This window comes from Mauremys reevesii, linkage group 10 (assembly GCF_016161935.1).
Source record: "Mauremys reevesii isolate NIE-2019 linkage group 10, ASM1616193v1, whole genome shotgun sequence".
NCBI lineage: Eukaryota > Metazoa > Chordata > Testudines > Geoemydidae > Mauremys > Mauremys reevesii.
The window spans coordinates 64,180,294-64,200,473 of NC_052632.1; the positions used below are offsets into that span (position 1 = coordinate 64,180,294).

The following is a 20,180-nucleotide window of genomic DNA, read 5'->3' on the forward strand; positions in this document are numbered from 1 at the left end:
GTTGCTGCAGTGGGGCCTGAAGCCGAAGAAGTCATGGAAGTTCATTAAAGTCACAGAATCTATGACCTCCGTGACCAAATTGTATCCTTATTCATAAACTAGGGTGTTTTGATCTGCATGCTAATGTGAGCACAAAATACTTGCCCTATATCTTTGTTTACTCCATTCTGTGCATAAAAAATGAATATTCAAGTACAATGCTCAAACAGGATCTAAAACTCCCTTTACTAAGTGTACCAATCACATAAATTGATTTTATGTAAATATTTCTATACATCTGTAATGTACTTCTACCTTACCACATGTTCAAAAGGAATTTTTTTGATTATTAACCCCTCTGCCTAGAAAATTTTCTACTTATGTAATATAATTTTGGGCAACATTTTCAAGTGGGTACCTCTCCTTTTCAGTGGACACAATTTGCAACTGCAATTAAACTATGGGTGAAAATATGAATATTTCCACTTCTAACTACCTGACCGCAGACACAAGTTGTATATTTAAGTAGTCTGAATTATGCCAACAATTCATTCGAGTGTATTTTAGTGTATTTTACGGGCACAATTCCCATCCTCATCAAGGGAGACTAGCACTTCAGCTTGTTGAAAAAACTACTTCTTTATGTATTTCTTTTTCCTCGTTCTTTAATATTAAGAATGTCTGAAAGAAAATTTGACCTTTTAAGGATTCATTAAGTTCTAATGGGTAATACTGAATGCCACAGTTCTCTGTTTGCATCACCACAACTAACTTTTGAAATGATTTTGATGTAATGACTAGAGAATTAACTTTGTGTCAAATAACGAGGATGAGTTAACCATTCTGTTTTCACAGGAAAATAAAATACAGAAAATATATAACATATCACATTTAATTTTAAATAGAATAGTATAGGCTGCAAAGTTTTTCAACAATATTTAAGAAGATTTTAAACATTTTACTGTTTACTATATCAAGAAGTATTTTAAAATTATTTGGTATGCAAGGCATCTTGAAGTATAGACAATTCTCTTTGGCCCTAACCATGCAAGCACAAGTGTAAGTTTTCTCACAAGCAGGCCCATTGACTTCACAGTTATGCAAATGTGTGTTTTCAGAAACTGACATAATATGAATGTTTTGAGTTTTAAAGTTACTATATATGCTACTGGAGAAAAGGTTACTTTTTCTTGATTTTGTTTTTCGAGTCTTCTTATGCTAAGCCAAAAGAATGGACATTGTCCACTTTTCTTATCCTCTCATCACAGTACAAAAATGAGATAATTGGACCTCCTGACTACTAAGGTACAGGGGTAAGGCAAATATACAATGTCTTCTTAATGCTAAAGGTGTGAAGCCTTTTCCATTCTCCTTACTAACTGCAGGATGCAAAGAGGGTAAGGAGATTTCCTAACTAAGGTGAAAATTTGAAAGGATCTTAGATTTAAAATGTGGAATAGTTTTAATGAACAGTTTGTACTGGAGGTAAATTAACTAAAGCTACATGCCTAAGAGTGCTGTAATTCTCCCCACTCTCCTAGCTGATCAAATGGCCATCTTTTGCATCAAAACATCTTTTCTAACAAGCTCAGAGAATTGTATTCAGGCCCAGGTTCATCTCCCAGTCAGACAGAGGGAACCCCATTCTGAAGTGCTGTTGGCTACCCTAAAACAAACAAACAAACAAAAAACCCTCAATATGTGGGGTGAGATCCCACAGACCGTAACTTATGTCTAATGATGGAGCACTTCAGTCTGAAACCACAAGAACTGTCCACAATTGGGCAGCACAATGATTTCACTTTTCTTTCTTTGCAAAAGAGTTGAAGACTTCTCTTCATACTATAACAAACACATGATGTAGATTTTTTTTTAATGGAAATTGAAAAGAGTAGTAATCACCTTGTCTTTTCAGGAAAACCCATGCAGCCGCAATGCTGCAAGACACAGGGGAGTGCAGACTCCTGATCTAAAAGATCTTTTTGGAGAGTAAGCCAAAACAGGGAAGCTATTGACATGGCCAGGACTTCATGATGAGTGAGTTAGGCATAATTCAGATGACTAGCAAAGTCCTTTCCCTTCACTATCTTCTTCAGTATTCTTCCTTAGATAGGAAGCAGATGGAAAATAGAGACCAGGTCAAAATTTCATACATAAGAGGATATAAATGTGTAGGGACTTCAGGACTCCTGAAAAACATTATCATCTTGGCATTTTGACAGTTGGAAAACTTATCAACCAACCACCAGTCTGAAAAAAAGAGAGTCCATTTGGTGTCAGAATTAATTCTTTACGTTTTTAAGGATCAAAAAATATAATTAGCCCATATAGGACAAGCACAGAGAAGAATGTCACTAGTTATTTCAGAAACAAAAGGCATCACAATTATGTGCATCATAATTGTTTTCAAGCTGGTTCTGCCCTCTAAAAATCTGATGTTTGCAAACTGCTTACAATATATGATATCTGTCAATTATTTTAAATGACATTTTGCTTAAATCCATAATATATAAGATCATATTCATTTGTGCTGTAATACATCTGATTTCATACTGACTTTAACTGTGGAAAAAAAAAAACTTACTATGCAAGAACTCCTGCATACATCAACTCAATTTTCCCATTGCCTTAGTCCAAACACTTATTACGCATGAGAAAAATTATACTGCTGAGAAGCTGGGCACAGCCAAAGAAGGACTTCCAGGGAAGTAGAATACAAACATTGCTCAAGGGACCTATATGAAAATTTGGCAAGGTCAATATATTCTTACACAGTTATAGATACACCAGACTATTATTTTACAGATTCTTTGTTGCTATAAAAATAAAACAAAATAGTGAGCAAATTATTAGTTAAACTGAGTTGATAACAGAGTAACAGAAGATACAAATAAAAAAGATTTAGGGGGAAATGATATGTTTTGTATGTTAAAAAAGTGGGGGTTTTAAATACCATTTTGATCCTGAAACAATTCCAAAATGATTCAGAGAACAGACTCAGATCAAATACAAACATGATTAACAAGAAAGTCTACCATGCAAAATACTAGAAGGTGATCACTTGAAGTTCATATGTCACAAAAGAGAAGACATTAGCACTAGGAACACTGGGAGATAGCAAGCAAATGATTAAGGAATCCTGAAGACTGCATGTAGATCTCTGAAAACTGGAATGAAGATGACAGCAAAAGAGATAAAGGAGAGAGAGGAGGATACGAGGAAGGAACAAGATAAGAAGGCCTGTATTACTGGGAAGACTGCAATCAGATGTTCCTCTCTACTGTTATCCTTATTTTACACTGAGTTCAAAGTTTGGAAATATGACAGTTTATACATCAATACTTTCATTTGCCTGTTGTACAAGTTATATCTTTTAATATATATTGCTATATTAAAGTGACGTATTAAAGGAGTTATGATCTCAAACCTGACAAATATTTTAATTGTTCTAGTCCCTTGGAGAACACTGTTCCAATACTATATGCATATTTTTAACTGCATGTCACTGACAAGAATTTTAAAGGCATTTTTGTGGGTGCCACAAAAATAATGCACAAATTGCCTATATTTGCCATTAGCAGTTGTAATTAACTTCTTCAGAACTATGTACATTTCTGCAGACATCTTCATTGAAAATAATGCACAAACACAGAGCTTAGAAGTACAGTGAGACTAATACCCTGCAAGCATTAAAAGACAGCTAAGACATAAAATAATTTCCTAATATTATTTTTCCATATAAGCAAATGCTGTAGTTGCCACAGGGATGTTCTACGACCATAAGTACATGGAAAGGTAGAAAATCCATGAAAAACCCTTTTCTGTTATGATGCGGATAAAAGATTGATAATGCCGCATTAGATAATTTGGGCATTCTAATGCAAGGAACAGTTTGTCCAGCTATACCAAAAGGAGGACAGGAGACACTTGATATGGATTTAATCAGACTGCAACTTTATTATTAGATGTCTGGGACTACCTGGCAGATAAAAGTGTATAGTGCAGGTAAAAGACGGTTACTCACCTTTGTAACTGTTGTTCTTCGAGATGTGTTGCTCATATCCATTCCAATTAGGTGTGCGTGCACCACGTGCATGATCGTCGGAGAATTTTTACCCTAGCAACACCCGGTGGGTTGGCTGTGGAGCCCCCTGGAGTGGCACCTTCATGGCGCTGGATATATACCCCAGCCGACCCAGCACCCCCTCAGTTCCTTCTTGCCGGCTACTCCAACAGTGGGGAAGGAGGGCGGGTTTGGAATTGATATGAACAACACATCTCGAAGAACAACAGTTACAAAGGTGAGGAACCATCTTTTCTTCTTCGAGTGCTTGCTCATATCGATTGCAATTAGGTGACTCCCAAGCCTTACCTAGGCAGTGGGGTCGGAGTGAGATATCGCTCAGTGCGGAACCGCTGAACCAAATGCGGTGTCATCTCTAGACTGCTGAACTAACACGTAGTGAGCGGCAAAGGTATGTACAGATGTCCAAACCGCAGCTCTATAGATCTCCTGAATCAGAATGTGAGCCAGGAAAGAAGCCGACGAGGCTTGGGCCCTTGTGGAGTGAGCTGTGAGACGCGGGGTCGGGACACGGACCAAGTCGTAACAAGCGTGGATACAAGAGGTGATCCATGAGGAGATGTGCTGTGAGGAGACCGGTAGGCCTTTCATCCGTTCGGCCACTGCAAGGAAAAGCTGGGTTGTTTTCCTAAATGGCTTCGTGCGCTCGATATAAAAGGCGAAGGCCCTACAAATGTCAAGGGAGTGCATGTGCTGCTCCTGCTGTGTGGCATGGGGCTTTGGGTAAAAGACTAGGAGGAAAATGTCCTGGTTCACATGAAAGGTAGATACCACCTTGGGAAGGAAGGCAGGGTGGGGGCGAAGCTGCACCTTGTCTTTGTGGAAACCTGTATATGGTGGTTCAGACGTGAGGGCTCTGATTTCAGATACGCGTCTTGCTAAAGTGATGGCTACAAGGAAGGCTGTATTCCAAAATAGATAAAGGAGAGAACAGGTGGCCATCGGCTCAAAGGGGGGCCCCCTTGAGTCTAGAAAGGACCAGGTTTAGGTCCCATGCTGGGACCGGTTGTCATGTTTGTGGGTAGAGATGATCTAGACCTTTCCGAAATCTAACAACAATCGAGTTGGAGAAGACAGAGGAAGCACGTTCTCTCGGATGGAAAGCAATATGGCTGCCAGGTGAACCCTGATAGATGATGTTGCCAGGCCCTGCTGTTTCAGGGATAGGAGATAGTCTAGGATGAAAGGAATTGATGCCTGTAACAGAGGCGTGGTGCGCTGCCCGCACCAACAGGAGAATCGCTTCCATTTGGCCAGGTACGTAGCCCGAGTGGAGGGTTTCCTACTGCCTAACAGAACTTTCTGCACCAATTGTGAGCAGAGTAACTCCGATCGAGTTAGCCATGCAGCATCCACGCTGTAAGGTGGAGGGATTGCAGGTCGGGATGACAGAGGCGACCGTGGTCTTGTGATATCAGGTTCGGCAACAGGGGGAGTGTGATCGGAGGTTCTACCGATAGCTCCAGGAGTGTGGTGTACCAGTGCTGCCTGGGCCATGCTAGAATGACCAGAATCATGCATGTCTTGTCCCTGCGTAACTTGAGCAAGACCTTGTGGACTAGCGGGAATGGAGGGAATGCGTAGAATAGCCGGTCTTTCCACGGGAGTAGGAAAGCATCCGATAGGGATCCCGGAGAACATCCCTGGAGAGAACAGAACACCTGGCACTTCTGATTGTTGCGCAAGGAGAATAGGTTGACCTGGGGAAACTCCCACCTCAGGAAGATGGAGTGGATGACATCTGGGCAAATCAACCACTCTTGAGGCTGGAAGGACCTGCTGAGGCGGTCTGCCAGCGTGTTTTGGACCCTCAGGAGAAACGACGCCACTAGAGGTATCAAGTGGGCTATGCAGAACTTCCACAGGCGAACAGCCTCCTGGCATGGGGGGACGACTGAGCTCCCCCTTGCTTGTTGATGTAGAACATGGCCGTGGTGTTGTCTGTGAAGACTGCCTCACAATGGCCACATAGGAGACAGTGAAACGTCTAACACGCGAGGCGTACTGTCATCAGCTCTCGTATATTGATATGCAGAGTTAGTTCTGAAGCGGACCAAAGGCCCTGCATCTGGTGTTCCCTGAGGTGGGCACCCCAGCCCAGAGATGACGCGTCTGTGACAAAGTATAAGGAAGGTTGTTGGGTGTGAAATGGTACCCCTTCACACACCGACATGGGGTACAGCCACCACCTGAGGGAGGTCAAGACCAGTTCTGGAACCATGACTACCCGACCTGGACGACCTGTCCCGACCTGGACGATATACTGTTGATATCCAGGCCTGAAGCGGGCAGAGCCGACGTCTGGCATGCCTGGTTACATAAGTGCACGACGCTATGTTCCCCAGAAGGCCAAGGCACGTCTTTATCGTGGAAGTTGTGAAGTTTTGGAGGCTGAGGATGTTGTTTGCCATAGCCTGAAAACGAGTCTCTGGCAGGAGAGCACGGGTGAGTCTGGAGTCTAAGACTGCCCCAATAAACTCTATTTTCTGGGTTGGTTCCAGAGTTGACTTTTCGCTGTTGAGCAGGATGCCCAGCTTATGGAACGTGCCTAGGGTGAGCTGGACGTGGGATCGCATTTCTTCCCTGGTGTGGCCCCGAATGAGCTAGTCGTCTAGATTCAGAAACACCTGGATCCGTTGTCGACGAAGGTAGGCTGCCATGAAGGCCATACATTAGGTGAACACTCTCGGAGCCGTGGACAGCCCGAAGGGCAAGACAGCAAATTGGTAGTGTTCGTGATTTACCACAAAGCGAAGGAAGTGCCTCTGTGGAGGGTAAATCGCTATGTGAAAGTATGCATCCTTCATGTCAAGGGCGGCATACCAGTCTCCAGGATTTAGGGAAGGGATAATGGTCCCCAAGGAAACCATGCAGAACTTAAACTTTACCATAAATTTGTTGAGTCTGCGCAGGTCCAGAATGGGCCATAGCGCCCCCTTTGCCTTTGAGATTAGGAAGTAGCGGGAGTAGAACCCCCTACCCCTTAGTTCTGATGGAACCTCCTCGATCGCTCCCAAGGAAAGGAGGGTTAAGACCTCCTGTGTAAGGAGTTGCTCGTGAGAAGGGTCCCTGCAGAGGGACAGGGAGGGAGGATGGGAGAGGAGGGGAAAGAAAATTGGAGAGAGTATCACCTTTCCACCATGTGAAGAACCCATCAGTCTGAAATTATAAGGGACCAAGCATGGTGGAAATGGGAGAGACAATCTTGAAATGGAGGGAAGGGATCCTGGATAGAGAGTGGTACGCTGTCCTCAGGCGCACCTTCAAAAATTGTGTCTAGGCTCCAACGATGGTTTAGGAGGGCCTTGGTTCTGACCGGCTGGTGGATCTCTTTCTGCCACCTCGAGCACGTCTTCTGTAAAAGTCATGCCTTGGACGAGGTCGGGGGTAGAACCTTTGAGGCTGTGGTCTAAAGGGCTTGCGCTGGATACCCGGGACATGGATCCCAGGGAGCGCATGATGGTTTTGGAGTCTTTTAGGCTCTGTAATCTAGAGCCCGTTTTCTCTGAGAATAGGCCTTGCCCATCAAATGGTAGATCCTGCAGGGTTTGTTGCAGCTCTGGCGGTAAGCCAGACACCTGAAGCCAGGAGGCGCATCGCATAGCGATGCCCGACGCCAGGGTCCTAACCTCAGATTCAGCTACATCAAGGGAGGCCTGTAAGGAGGTCCTAGCAACCTTTTTGCCCTCTTCTACTAACGCCCCAAACTCATCCCTGGACTCTCGTGGAATCAGATCCTTGAATTTACCCATGGAGTTCCACGAGTTATAATCATAATGGCGCAAAAGTTGGTTTGCGACTCTGAGCTGAAGGCCCCCCGCTCAGTAAATTTTGCGTCCAAACAAATCAAGGCGCTTGGTGTTCTTAGATTTGGGCGCTGCAGCTTGTTGACCATGCCGTTCCCTTGCGTTCACTGAGGACACCACCAGTGAACACGGCTGAGGGTGAGTATCCAGGTAGTCATACTCCTTAGAGGGAAGAAAGTATTTTCTCTCTACTCCTCTGGCCGTAGGTGGGATAGAGGCAGGGATCTGCCATACTGTCTTGGTATTAGCCTGGATGGTGCAGATAATGGGCAATGCTACCCATGATGGGGCATCCGCTGAAAGGATGTCCACCACTGGGTCCTCCAACTCCACTATCTCCTCCACTTGGAGGTCCATGTTACATACCACCCTACGTAGAAGGTCTTGGTGAGCACGTAGGTCTATTGGAGGGGGAGGTTGTTGTCCCCACCACTGCCTCATCTGGAGAAGATGAGGAAGATGCTACAGGGGCTAACGGATCCTGTGATAGATCCAGTTGTGAGGGGTCTTGATGCTCAGGATCCGCTGTGCCGGGGTCTGGGGCCAGCGTTGGGATGGGTGCAGATGCCTCCATACCCACCGGAGGGGGACAACTGATGGTGGCCTCTGGTACTTGGGGCTGTGAATGGGCTGATCGGGAGGCTGCAGATGGAACCCCTTGGGCTTGCTGATACTCCCACGGAACATAGGACCATTGTGCAAGCTCCTGGCTAGGGTCTTGAGCTTCGTCCCGCCATTGACCCAGGTTACCCTCTGCTTGGACCGGTGCGGGATAGACCAAGTGAGACGTGCCGTCCGACTGCGAAGAGCATGAGGCGGAGTGCAAGGGCCAGGGCAGTGCAGAGCATGCCTGCGCTGACTCTGTTGGGAATGGTGCCGAGAGGTGCCAGGCCACAGGAGAGCAGTGCCGGCAAACAGTACCGGGATCTAGAACGGTGCCGATGGTCATGTTGGTACCGGGATCCAGACCTGGATCACAATGAAGACCACCTGTGGGAGCGGTACCGGGAGCGATTTCTCGAATAGGATCGGCACTCTGACCGGTGCCGGGAGCGGCGTTGGGAGTCCGAACGGTACCGAGGTCCGGAGTGGTGCCTGGAAGCGGAAGTGTGCTGGGAGTAAGATCTGGGCCGTGAGTACAACCGGTGCTGTGATAGAAAACGGTGCTGGGACTGCGAACGGCGTTGGGAGCTGCTCCGAGATCGGGAGCGTTGCCAAGTGTCCACGCTCGGAGATGGTGGACGTATTAGGGCTGGCTTGCCCTTAGACTGTACCGCACAGGCAGGATGCGGTGCTGGAGCCTGAGCCGGTGCCAGTTCTGTAAGGGCAATGAGGTCCCTCGCCGTAGCAAATGTCTCCAGCATCGATGGAAGTCGGGGCTCAAACACAGTGCGTCCCGGGGAGCCAGTACGCACCAGACTCAACAGCTCTACCCTCGGTGCAGGAGTCAACGGTGCTGATAAAGGCGCCTGCAGCTTCGGTCACTCTAGTGCCGGACGCGAGTCCGAAGTTGACAAGGGGGGTGCCGGTTCTGTTGTTGAGAGGCTTGCGAGGTCTCGAGGGAAGCAAAGCTAGGGAGAGTGGAGGACAGCTATGCCACGCTCCACAGTTCCAACGACCGTCACGGGCGGTAAGAAGGAACTGAGGGGGCGCTGGGTCGGCTGGGGTATATATCCAGAGCCATGAAGGAGCCACTCCAGGGGGCTCCACAGGCGACCCACCGGGTGTTGCTAGGGTAAAAATTCTCCGACGATCGTGCACGTGGCGCACGCACACCTAATTGGAATCGATATGAGCAAGCACTCAAAGAAGAACCTCTGTTTATTCTGTAATTATCCGGGGAGGGAGCTTCCACCAGCTCCCCCTCTTTTTCCATCCAGGTCCCTCCAACAAATCCATTGCCGGGACCTTAGCATTCCCCTCCCCTCCTTGTAGGAGACATAAGGTGGGCTATAAGAAAGGGCGATTGGCTTCCTGCCGTTCCAACCATAGGAGCCCCGAACCCCAAGCCATTCCATTCCTTTAACCAGCACCTCCTTTTTAAGCCCTTTACCAGGCCATTTATCTGGTCACTGGATGCCTTCCCAATGAAGTATCTGCACTGGACATCCACTCCACACTTACCAAATAAGTTGCGACATATAGCCTACCATACTTTTGTGTTCACCATAATAGGTGTTCCCTAACACCCACTGTGGAGAAGGTGAAAAAAAACCCACTTCACCGAAGCCAATGGTGGTGAGGGAAAAAATTCCTTCCCAGCCCCACCTTTTTGCAGCAGTTTCTGACTTTGTTCTCCCCCTCGCACCATAAAGCACTATTGTCTTCCTCTGCCAAGCCTGGACAACAGCCCGCCTGCTTTCAGTGCAGGGTGGTCATTCTCTTGAATTCCTACTAAGAGCTGAAGGTCACACCGTGTATCATGAAAGATAATCTTCCCAAGATCTCCAATAAAGTCTTTGTTAACCTATAACCTTGAACATGAGGTAACACTTACCTAACTGAAGGCAGGCTCAGCATTTTGATTAACTGAGTGAACTACCAAGAAAACAGAAGTTTACCATTTTTGGCGATAATATTCCAACAAGCCTTTCCTGGATGGTACTTCAGGGAATGAAATCAACAAAAATAACAGCTTTGAGTAACTCACATGTCTACAAGGAAAATCAAGTATTTTGAGGAAAATCATGGGTGTTTGGGTGAATGTCCCACTATCACCCTAGTAAAATAAAACAATAGCTAAGCACTGTAGTGTATGAGGCATACCCATTTCTTAAAGCTATTACTACCATGTGCAAATCAGAGTAATTAAGCAAAATTAATTAATTAGGAGGTTATTAAACAGATCCCCAAGGATTCAGAGACAAGAACTTCACAAAGAAGAATAATTAAAACACTGCCAGTTAAGTTACCATACTCAAATGTTAAAATTCATCTGCTAAATCAACACAACTCAACTAGATGGAACTTTGGTTTTGAATCATTAAATAGAAAAACAGATCATACTACTAATTTTAAAAGCTGCATTTGGAACTGTTACACTGCGTGTGCTGCCGTATTAAGTAATACAGGGAGGAAGACAAAAGGAATTAATCTTATTAAGGGTCACAAGCTATTCTAATTATTTTTCCTTAAATGTCGACAAATGGTTTCAGGAAGTGTCAGTTAGGGATGTTAAATGTTGGCACGATGTTGCAAAGTTCTTCTAATTATTTCAGGTACTAGACCTTAGGCTGTTTGCCAGTTTTGCTCACAATAGTAACATTTTAACATTTATTGTACTTCTCCTTCCCTATAAACCATCACGTTTTACTCAGTTATACACACAGTCTGTTGTAACAACAGATGTCATAGCGCATACATTTTTTAAAAGGTTTGTCAATCTTTAATACTTATGAGATGACAATTCTGTCTTCAAATAGTTGTGGTAAAGTGATGTGCATAAAAATTCACAAAAGAGGAATATTTTCAAACTGAGCATGAACGCAAAAGCTAAATGAAATAGCAGTTAACACTCATTCCAATAGCATCAGTGTTGCATATTGTTTTGGAATGATTTCCTTTAAATCTCTGAGTTTTCAAATTCTTCATTTCCCAGATATACCCATGCTAGATGGATACAATTTGAAGATCAGGCATGTGCTAATTTTTTTTAAACTCTCCATTATAATCTATAAATCAGGATTTCAAAGCAATTATTATGTATACTATCATTAACAGCGTGTGCACACACATGCACATACAAAAACCCCAAACACAATAAGGTGCGACCATTACATAAAAAAGGCTTGGTTATTCAATACATGCTTCTGAACAATATTCAATGCAACTGTATCATGACATTTTCTTAGGCACCTTCAGAGTTTATAACACTTCCTAATATGCAAGAGACTAAAGAACATTCCCACCACGACTTGCGAATGCCATGTTGGCATTTTATGATTTCCATTATACTTCAATAATATCGGTCTTCAAAGGCCATAGTTTTGACAGATAAAAGGGCAACATGTACAGTTAGTTTGATTAATTTCATTTTTTTTTAAAAAGACCTCCCAACAAAGGAAAGATTGCTTAGCCGAGATAAAGTCATGGATGAGGAGTTTTCTGACAATTCCACTGACTTCCATTTTGGAGACTATGGGCATTTTACTTCGTTACATCTGCCTCTTTCTAAATTTATGAGAAAGTGCAATTTTAATTTCTTTTTCAAAATGAAATCATGCAATGTATACTATGCATTGGAAGCGTGTGTGCATTAGGACACAATATGGTATTATGGAGGCAGTCACTCCTCCATAGGTAAGATTACACTTGTGTGTTTTTTACAAAACACTTGAAATAAAAGTAACTTTTTTGTACACAGAGGTCTCTGAACATTTTGTCTCTGTAGCTCTCCAATGTAGGAGCTGTATATCAGGTCTGCCTTGCTAGACATGGTGTAATACTCCTACAGTGTGGATCTACTGATGCAGTTCCATTGACTTATCTACATTCTGCTGTAATAGAGAGGGGACTAAAAAAACAGTAGCATTAGTAGTATCCTAGTTTCTGCTTTGCTCTTCAACTATTTTTACTTTAAATTATAGCTCTGCTTTAACAGTTATGCAGTAAAACACAACTTAGGGAAGCTATGTTATAAAAGCATATATATCAAATGCAAACAAAAAAGACTGAAGTCTTTCAACTATTATACAATACTTGAAATTCAACTCATTCATTTTACCTAGTCCTGTCTTCAAGAACCTCTTTTCCTAACTACTCTCTAGAAATTAAAATTTATTTAAAATAATTCTGTTTTCAAGTGTGTAGGTACAGCATTTTTTAAACATGATGAGTACCACAAATTAGTTATACACATAAAAAAGTGATGTGTATTTTACCAAATATTTTTCCAGCACTTTAGAAAAAGAAAAGAAATTGATAAACTTAACATTTTCTATTTTTGTTTTGCTTGCCTTTTTAAAAAAAAATGCATTGGTGCCTGAAATCAAAATGTTAACGCTACACAAAGCAGGGTGGATTTGATTTAAATCACTAGTCAGGAAGACTCGATTTAATCATGGATTTCTACATAAAAGTTCATTCTTGTTGGTTGTTATAACCTTAATACATATTCTTCACAACTCAGAGACAGATGTAGGTTTCATTTTTAGAAGGTATACGCTATACATTTTTAAAGTGATTTATTTTGAAAACTTTTCAGATTAGTTTTACAGCCATATCTGAAAATTAATGATTGTTTGGTTATTTCATTTACCAAAGGTAATTGAAGCAGATAATTCACCTCCCAATGACTTCATAAATATCTCCAAATCAACAGGTTAATCATTAATATTTGGAGGATTTTCTTGCCAAGCAGTATAAGGAGGAGAACATCACCAGACAGACATTTACATTGTTTTATTTGACTAAAACAACCACCTTATGTATTCTGGATTTTTTTCTTTAACAGCAAATATAAATATTTTAACAAAACCAGCAGATGAATTTTTGAATTTAGTTAAACATTCAAGTTTTTTAAAATCAGGTTTGTTTTTGTTAAAATTGTTTTTAACTAAAATAGTTAAATGAAATATTTTAAAAAAATTAAATCGACTATGTCAGCCAGGTCAACATGAGAAACAAACTTTTTGGCTTTTGCAGCTAACTCAGTCGTCTTCATCTTCATTTTCCTGTTTGTTCATAATCTGGAAAAGAAAAACAAGCTTTCCTGCTTTTTCAGGTCCCAAACAATTTCTCAATTTGGAATGAATTAGTCCAAAGGAAGAAAATATTCTTTCTACACTGGCAGAAGACGCTACTGCTGTTAAAAGTGAGATTATCACTTCAACAGTCTCTGAATCCAGGTGCTTAAATGACTTCCACCAGTTCACTGGTGTGATTTTCTTTAAAACATCATCAGCAAACATATTTTTTGAATAGTTCTTATTCCCAAACTGGGTCTCTTTTACGGCCTGCTGCCATTATAGGTCTTCCCTTCTAGTGAGAGAATGGTATGGTAGATCTCATATCACTCAGGCTACACTCAGAAAGACCTAAAAACTTCTGGAACATGCTGCTCATGCTGTTTCACTTTTATCAGAGGGGAGGGATAGCTCAGTGGTTTGAGCATTGGCCTGCTAGCTCAATCCTTGAGTGGGTCTGTAATCAGCTGGTCGGGGCTCGACCCTCCAGCGGGCAGGAGGGGTGCCACACTGACTCACTTCTGATCTCCTGCTAGTCTGTAGGAGTGACAGGGAACAACGTTAGGCGGCCCAGGCCCCGGAGCAGGGGCTGGGCACCCGCAACACACTTAGGCCCAGGCCCTCTGGTGCAGGGGCTGGGCAACAGCGGTTCAGGGCTCGGGTCCTTAAGCAGGAGCTGAGCAAACAGCAGTACAATTAGGCCCAGGCCCTCTGGAGCAGGGGCTGGGCAACAGCGGTACAAAATAGGCCCAGGCCCTCTGGAGCAGGGGCTGGGCAGCAGCGGTACACAATAGGCCCAGGCCCTCTGGAGCAGGAGCTGGGCAACAGCGGTACACAATAGGCCCAGGCCCTCTGGAGCAGGGGCTGGGCAACAGCAGTACAAGTAGGCCCAGGCCCTCTGGAGCAGGGGCTGGGCAACAGCAGTACAAGTAAGCCCAGGCCCTCAGGAGCAGGGGCTGGGCAACAGCAAGATACAGGGCTCAGTGTATAAGCTCAGGTCCTAGCTCAGGGCGGGGCAGCAACAAATACAGGGCTCAGATCCTCAGGCAGGGCTGAGCAGCAGTTCAAGTTCGGGGACTCACGTCCTCAGTCAGGAGCTGAGCAAACAACTGGTAAGTCCAGACCTTTGGGTCGGGGTGCTGGTGTGAGGGGGAGACTGCCACCCGTGAGTGGGGTGGCAGGGGGGACACAGGCCCACCCACTACACTGTGTCCCAGCCCGGGGCCCTAACAGCGGCGTGGATCCGCTGCAGTCAGTGGGGATCCTGGCCGCAACACACTGACATGGGCACGTCGGTGCCCTCAGCCGGACAGGGGTCGGCTACCCCCGGGCTACACTCCATTTCCCCCTCAGGGCCTACCTCGTCGGCCGCACTGGGTTCGGGCCAGTCCGTCTGCATCGGCTCCTCTGGAGCAGGGCTTGGCGGCAAGTCCGGCAGCTCCTCCGGGAAGTCGGGCCAGGCCTGCTCGGGCGGCTCCTCCGGGTAACAGCAGGGCCTGGGGGGCTCCCTGTCGTAGCGGGCGCTAGGCAAGCCTGGGGCTCCTTGTCGTAGCGGGTGCTAGGCAATCCTGGGGGCTCCTCCCAGTACCGGCTCCGGGGACTCCTCGTCGTAGTGTGCGCGGGGAAGCTCCGGCCAGGCAGGGTAGTTGCCTCAGGCCGAGGGTTCCCAGCCGGGAGCTCCCGCCGGCACGTCTGCTCTCGGTGGAGGCTGGCTTCTGACTGAGCTTTGGCGTGCTGCTTTTCTACTTCCTGCCCTGCCCCTTGACTTCCGGGGGGCGGGGACTGGCAGCGGTAGCTCCGCCCACTGGGGGGTTGGCAAGGGAGCTCCCTCTGCCGGGCAGGAGGGGAGCCACACCGACTCACTACAGGGTCATTTAGGGAACTGGGGTAAAAATCTGTCTGAGGATTGGTCCTGCTTTGAGCAGGGGGTTGGACTAGATGATCTCCTGAGGTCCCTTCCAACCCTGATTGTCTGTTTGTTTCTACTGCCTGTTCTTCACATTTATCGCCAGACTTCTTGTCCAGATCTATTCTGCTCCCAACAATCTTCTATTCATTGAACTTTTTGAAACTTTGCACTTTTAGAGAGAGCTAAGGTATTGACTCTGTTTACACAAATTTGCAGAGGGACAATAGGGTTTGTTATTTCTCACCTCTAAATATTATTTATTTAAAAACATTTTTGCTGTTAACAAGTATGTTATCTCTGGAGACACAAATCCACAGTTTGAGAACTGCAAAACTAAGCATCTCTGATGGTATCTTCTAGACTGAGCACTGAGTCCCATTGGGTAGATAGAAAGATTAACCTAAATAATCTATACAGAAGCCCCTGGAACTCCATAAAATTGGGTCCCTAATCCATGAACTACTGGAACTCATTTACAAAACTTTTCTTAAACATTACATGAATATATTGTCTCATACTATAGAATTAGAATTTATAATCCCTATTCCATGATGAGATATCTTTGAGCTATAATGTATCTTTAAACTATCTTTAGATAGGTTTTTTTCCCATTGGCCTGGAGCAGCAAACCGCGGCCACTGGGAGCCGTGATCAGCTGAACCTGCGGACGCAGCAGGTACACAAACTGGCCCGGCCCGCCAGGGGCTTTCCCTGCACAAGCGGCGGAACAAGTTTAGGAACCACAGTCCTAAAGTTTAAACATTTGCATGCAAAATCTCTGAAGCAAGGAGAATGGCAGAGTGCAAATTATAGGACCTAGTCTGAAAGCACTCTCAATGAAAGCAGACATGCCACAATCCAGTAAAGCCCATTTTATAACCTGGATGAGATAACATGATTCCAACAAAGGGCTTGCAATCCGTGAACAAGTGACATCAACCTGCATCTCCAGAATTTCTAACAGTACAAGAGAACAGCACTTTTGCCAGTGCACTCACTGAACAGTTACAGTACTGCTGCTCACATGAAAAGAGAATGCTTAGATGCACCAATGAAATCATTATCTCAGAGTAGGGCGTGTGAGAGCACTGATGTGGTCAGCAAATTAGGTTAAACTTTATTTTAACTCTTAAACCTCCAAAAAATAAAACCTGTTTGGAGTTGAACTTTGCAGCAGGAGGCACACTCCTTGATGATTGAGGTTAATGTACCAGGGGTATTCCCGAGTCTGGGTCCAACTGGAGTATGATGGCCATCTCTATGAGATACTTGCAGAGGCAAAGTGCCCACCCTTCCAGGGTATGCCTGGGGAAGGACTTGCAAATGCACTGAACCACAACATGAGCTTTTCCTAGGCAGTAGTGCCAGCGTTGATGGTTGTCACTGACCAAGAAGGATCATGGGCAGGAGGTGCAGAGTTTGAAGCCTGGATTTCTGCGCATAGTCTGATACTCGAATGGGGCACGGAGGGGTGGGGATCCCCCATAATCCAATCTAACTTTAAAAGGTTCTAAAATTATTAAAACTACTAAATCAAAATTAAGAACTATTAAAACTATGAACTATTTACAACAGAATAATATTGTTTTTCAGAACAATGTCAGAACTGATGGCACTAAATGTTCCAACCTGGACCATGTGGTGGTGAGAAGGGGTGGTCAGTTTGCTCTGCTGTTTATTGTCTTAGTCTAAGGCAAAAGGCAAGCCAGGGCATATGCGTGGACCAATGGACACTATTTTCATATCCTCTGACTCCAAGCCATGGTGCGCATGCGTAACCCACAGTGGAATACAATAGGGATGGTCACTTGAACAAGTGCTCATTGGATCAAAATTTCATATATAATGTTAAATAATACTTTTTCTTTAAAATTGTCACACATGGTTTGTTTCTAGTTATATGCCAAAGAAGGTTAACCAAACTGATTTTTTGTTATAATTTTAAGACTAAATAAGCCTCTTACTGATTACAGATGTAAAGGCAGACAGACAGCCCAGCTGCAGAGAAATTCCACCCACCCACCTCAGCAGGTGGGGGAACTTGATGAGGTTAGCAGAGAAGGGTGACAGCCCCAAGAGTGAGGTGGAAGACATTTGCTGAGGGCACCAAAGTTCCCCCAGCCCTTGGCATCTCTACAACCCACTGGCCAAACATGGGGGAGGGATGCTGATTCACCTGCATTCCCTAGCTCCAGGATTTAATCAGGAACATGGGTCATATGGAACTTCAGCTCCATTCCAACAGAGTGGTTTTACACTCCTGAAGGCTATTTTGTCTCATTTCATGTCCTACTTGCTCTGTTGTTTTGATTTTTAAACAATGGGAAGGGAATCAACTGCAATTTTAACTGAAATAACTTCACGTTTGATATTTCCTCACTGCATCATATTAAACTGTCATGTCCTAAGGTAACTGCTGTTTGAGTATCTGTTCTGTTCCACCTGTGCCATTATTACAAGGCTAGTATCTGTATTATGTTAGATGTTTGGACTTGTGAATGGTGACCTGCCTCTTAAGAATTCTGTAAGACTGCACAGATGGTGGAAGGTGATCTTCAAGCTACTTTCACATCTGCCAACACTTAAATGCTACTGTACTAGCAACTCAAGACAGATTTGTGGCCTGTACTTTTTCAAGGAGCTGAGTTTTATCTGAACTGCCACCAATGAGTGTGTTTAGTGCAGAAGGTGTTCTAATAATTGACAGCAGAACTTCGAATCTCTGAAAAGGAATGCGGAGTGGATCACCTTAGTTAAAATGAACATGCATCTGCTTCCAGACGACTACTCTAACGTGCACAGTAGTCAGGACACAATCAGAATTATATGGAAGGCTACACTCAACAACAAATAGTGTCCTAAGTGTGCACTGCATGAAACACCAGTCACTAACAGTCAGACAACAAAACATGATGGTCTTTTTATGCTGAAAAGCATTTTTATTTCTTATATTTTAACGCTTGATAATAAAGGCCTATACCAACAGAGTACAAATAACTTCAGTGTACACACGGCAGAAATTTTACTAGCTACAGTATCAGTTAACTTGGAACAATAGTTGCGGGCTTATCTTCAACAGGTGGGTGTCTCTCTAGTCTTCATTTTGGTTTAAATTATTAAATGTTATATATCAGGGGTTCCCAAACTTTTCTCCCTGAGGCCCACAACTTTAACAAAATTGTTAGCAGTGGGTTAATAACACACTGTGTTATTATTTGCTGATTTTAAAACAAAACAGTTGTCCAACTTTGAACACTATATTGTGTTTTCAATATTTTAGTGTAAAATCTGAATTCCTGTGCTGTGTAAGTAAAGACCCAACCCTACTCTCTACTAATTAGAAAATAATTAAATGTTGTAAATAAAAATTTTAAATAACAATTGTATTATAATACGCCGAGGAAACAGGTACTCATCTGATCCGGTAAAGGAGAATCCAAATTTCAAGTACGTGTCATCATATTTGCTTTCCACTTTCTTTACTTTTTTGACTGGCTCACTTCATGTAGATTTAGTGCACCCTTCTCATTTTCGAAAAATAAATTGATCCATGTCAGATAGAAATACGGCTTGCCATTTTTTATGGTTGTAAATGGTAGAGTGTGTGTATATGGCTAGGATACCTGTGAAACGCACTTGCAGTGAAACGCACTGTTGGACTTACAAGAATTAAAATTGACATACTGTAGCCTGTTTTTTTAAATATATTTTTTCCTGTAGTCTGTCCAACATATACAGCTCAAAATATTGCATTTATATAGCTTTTACTTAGATTACATGAGTCACATGGAGTTAAAGATATTAAGAGCTTGACTGGAGAATGCAATTGCAACAGTGGACCACCTGGAACTGTGTGGCAGCCCACCTTTGGGTTGCAGACCACACTTCCCTAATATATTGCACATACTACAAATAGCTGCTCTGTAGTGCTATCCACAGAGAAGGACTGAATTATCCCATTACAACACACTAGTAGTATCACAGGTATTGTAAAACATCCTATACGCTGTCCTAGTGGTATGTTCAGCTGTGAAAAATTTCAAGACATCTGTGATAAGCTACACTGCTGAGGAGAATGGCATCTTCTGATGACAATTATCACAACCTATTATTTAATTAATCACTGAATGACTATTCTTAACATCTGCTCTTTTTGTATCATGGGTCTCAGACAGGTGAATACAAATGACACATTCCTTCCCATAAGGCATCCTGCTCCTACTGTCATGACCTGTAGATGGATCTTCTTAGACATCCCTCTGTTTGAAAAGTTAAAGCTGTGATACAAAATAAGGAATATAATAGTCTTCATCTAAATAAGAATTTTTATGCCCATGTACTCTGTTCACTAGTGGAAAAATGCAGTCACAAACAGATTAAAAAAGTTGAACAGAAGTAATGTAAATTCACGCTTTTATATAATTTATTTATTCTGTAAATGATATATTTAAAAGTGTCCTCAACTTATTTTAATTTCTTTTTCTAGGCCCTGTTGTATGGTGTTACATGCACCTTAAAAGCCCATTTCTGTATCTGTCACCTCTAGATTCTGAAGCAGAAAACTGGAAATTATGTGGCCTATTTTTCCATGAACAAATTTAATTTAAAAATACTAGATTATTAAACATTGTATTAATACTTGATATGTTACAATTAAAAAAAATTGACAAAAATAAATACTTGACGTTCTCTTCCCACTACATTGCTGCAGGCCTACA

The 20,180-nt window shown here is 43.5% G+C and overlaps 1 protein-coding gene across 12 annotated transcripts in view; it reads right to left on the minus strand.

Annotated features, from left to right (window-relative positions):
- MRTFB (myocardin related transcription factor B) overlaps positions 1-20,180 on the minus strand; it is a 184,320-nt gene that overhangs the window by 89,239 nt on the left and 74,901 nt on the right. The gene's annotated exons all lie outside the window — the stretch shown is intronic.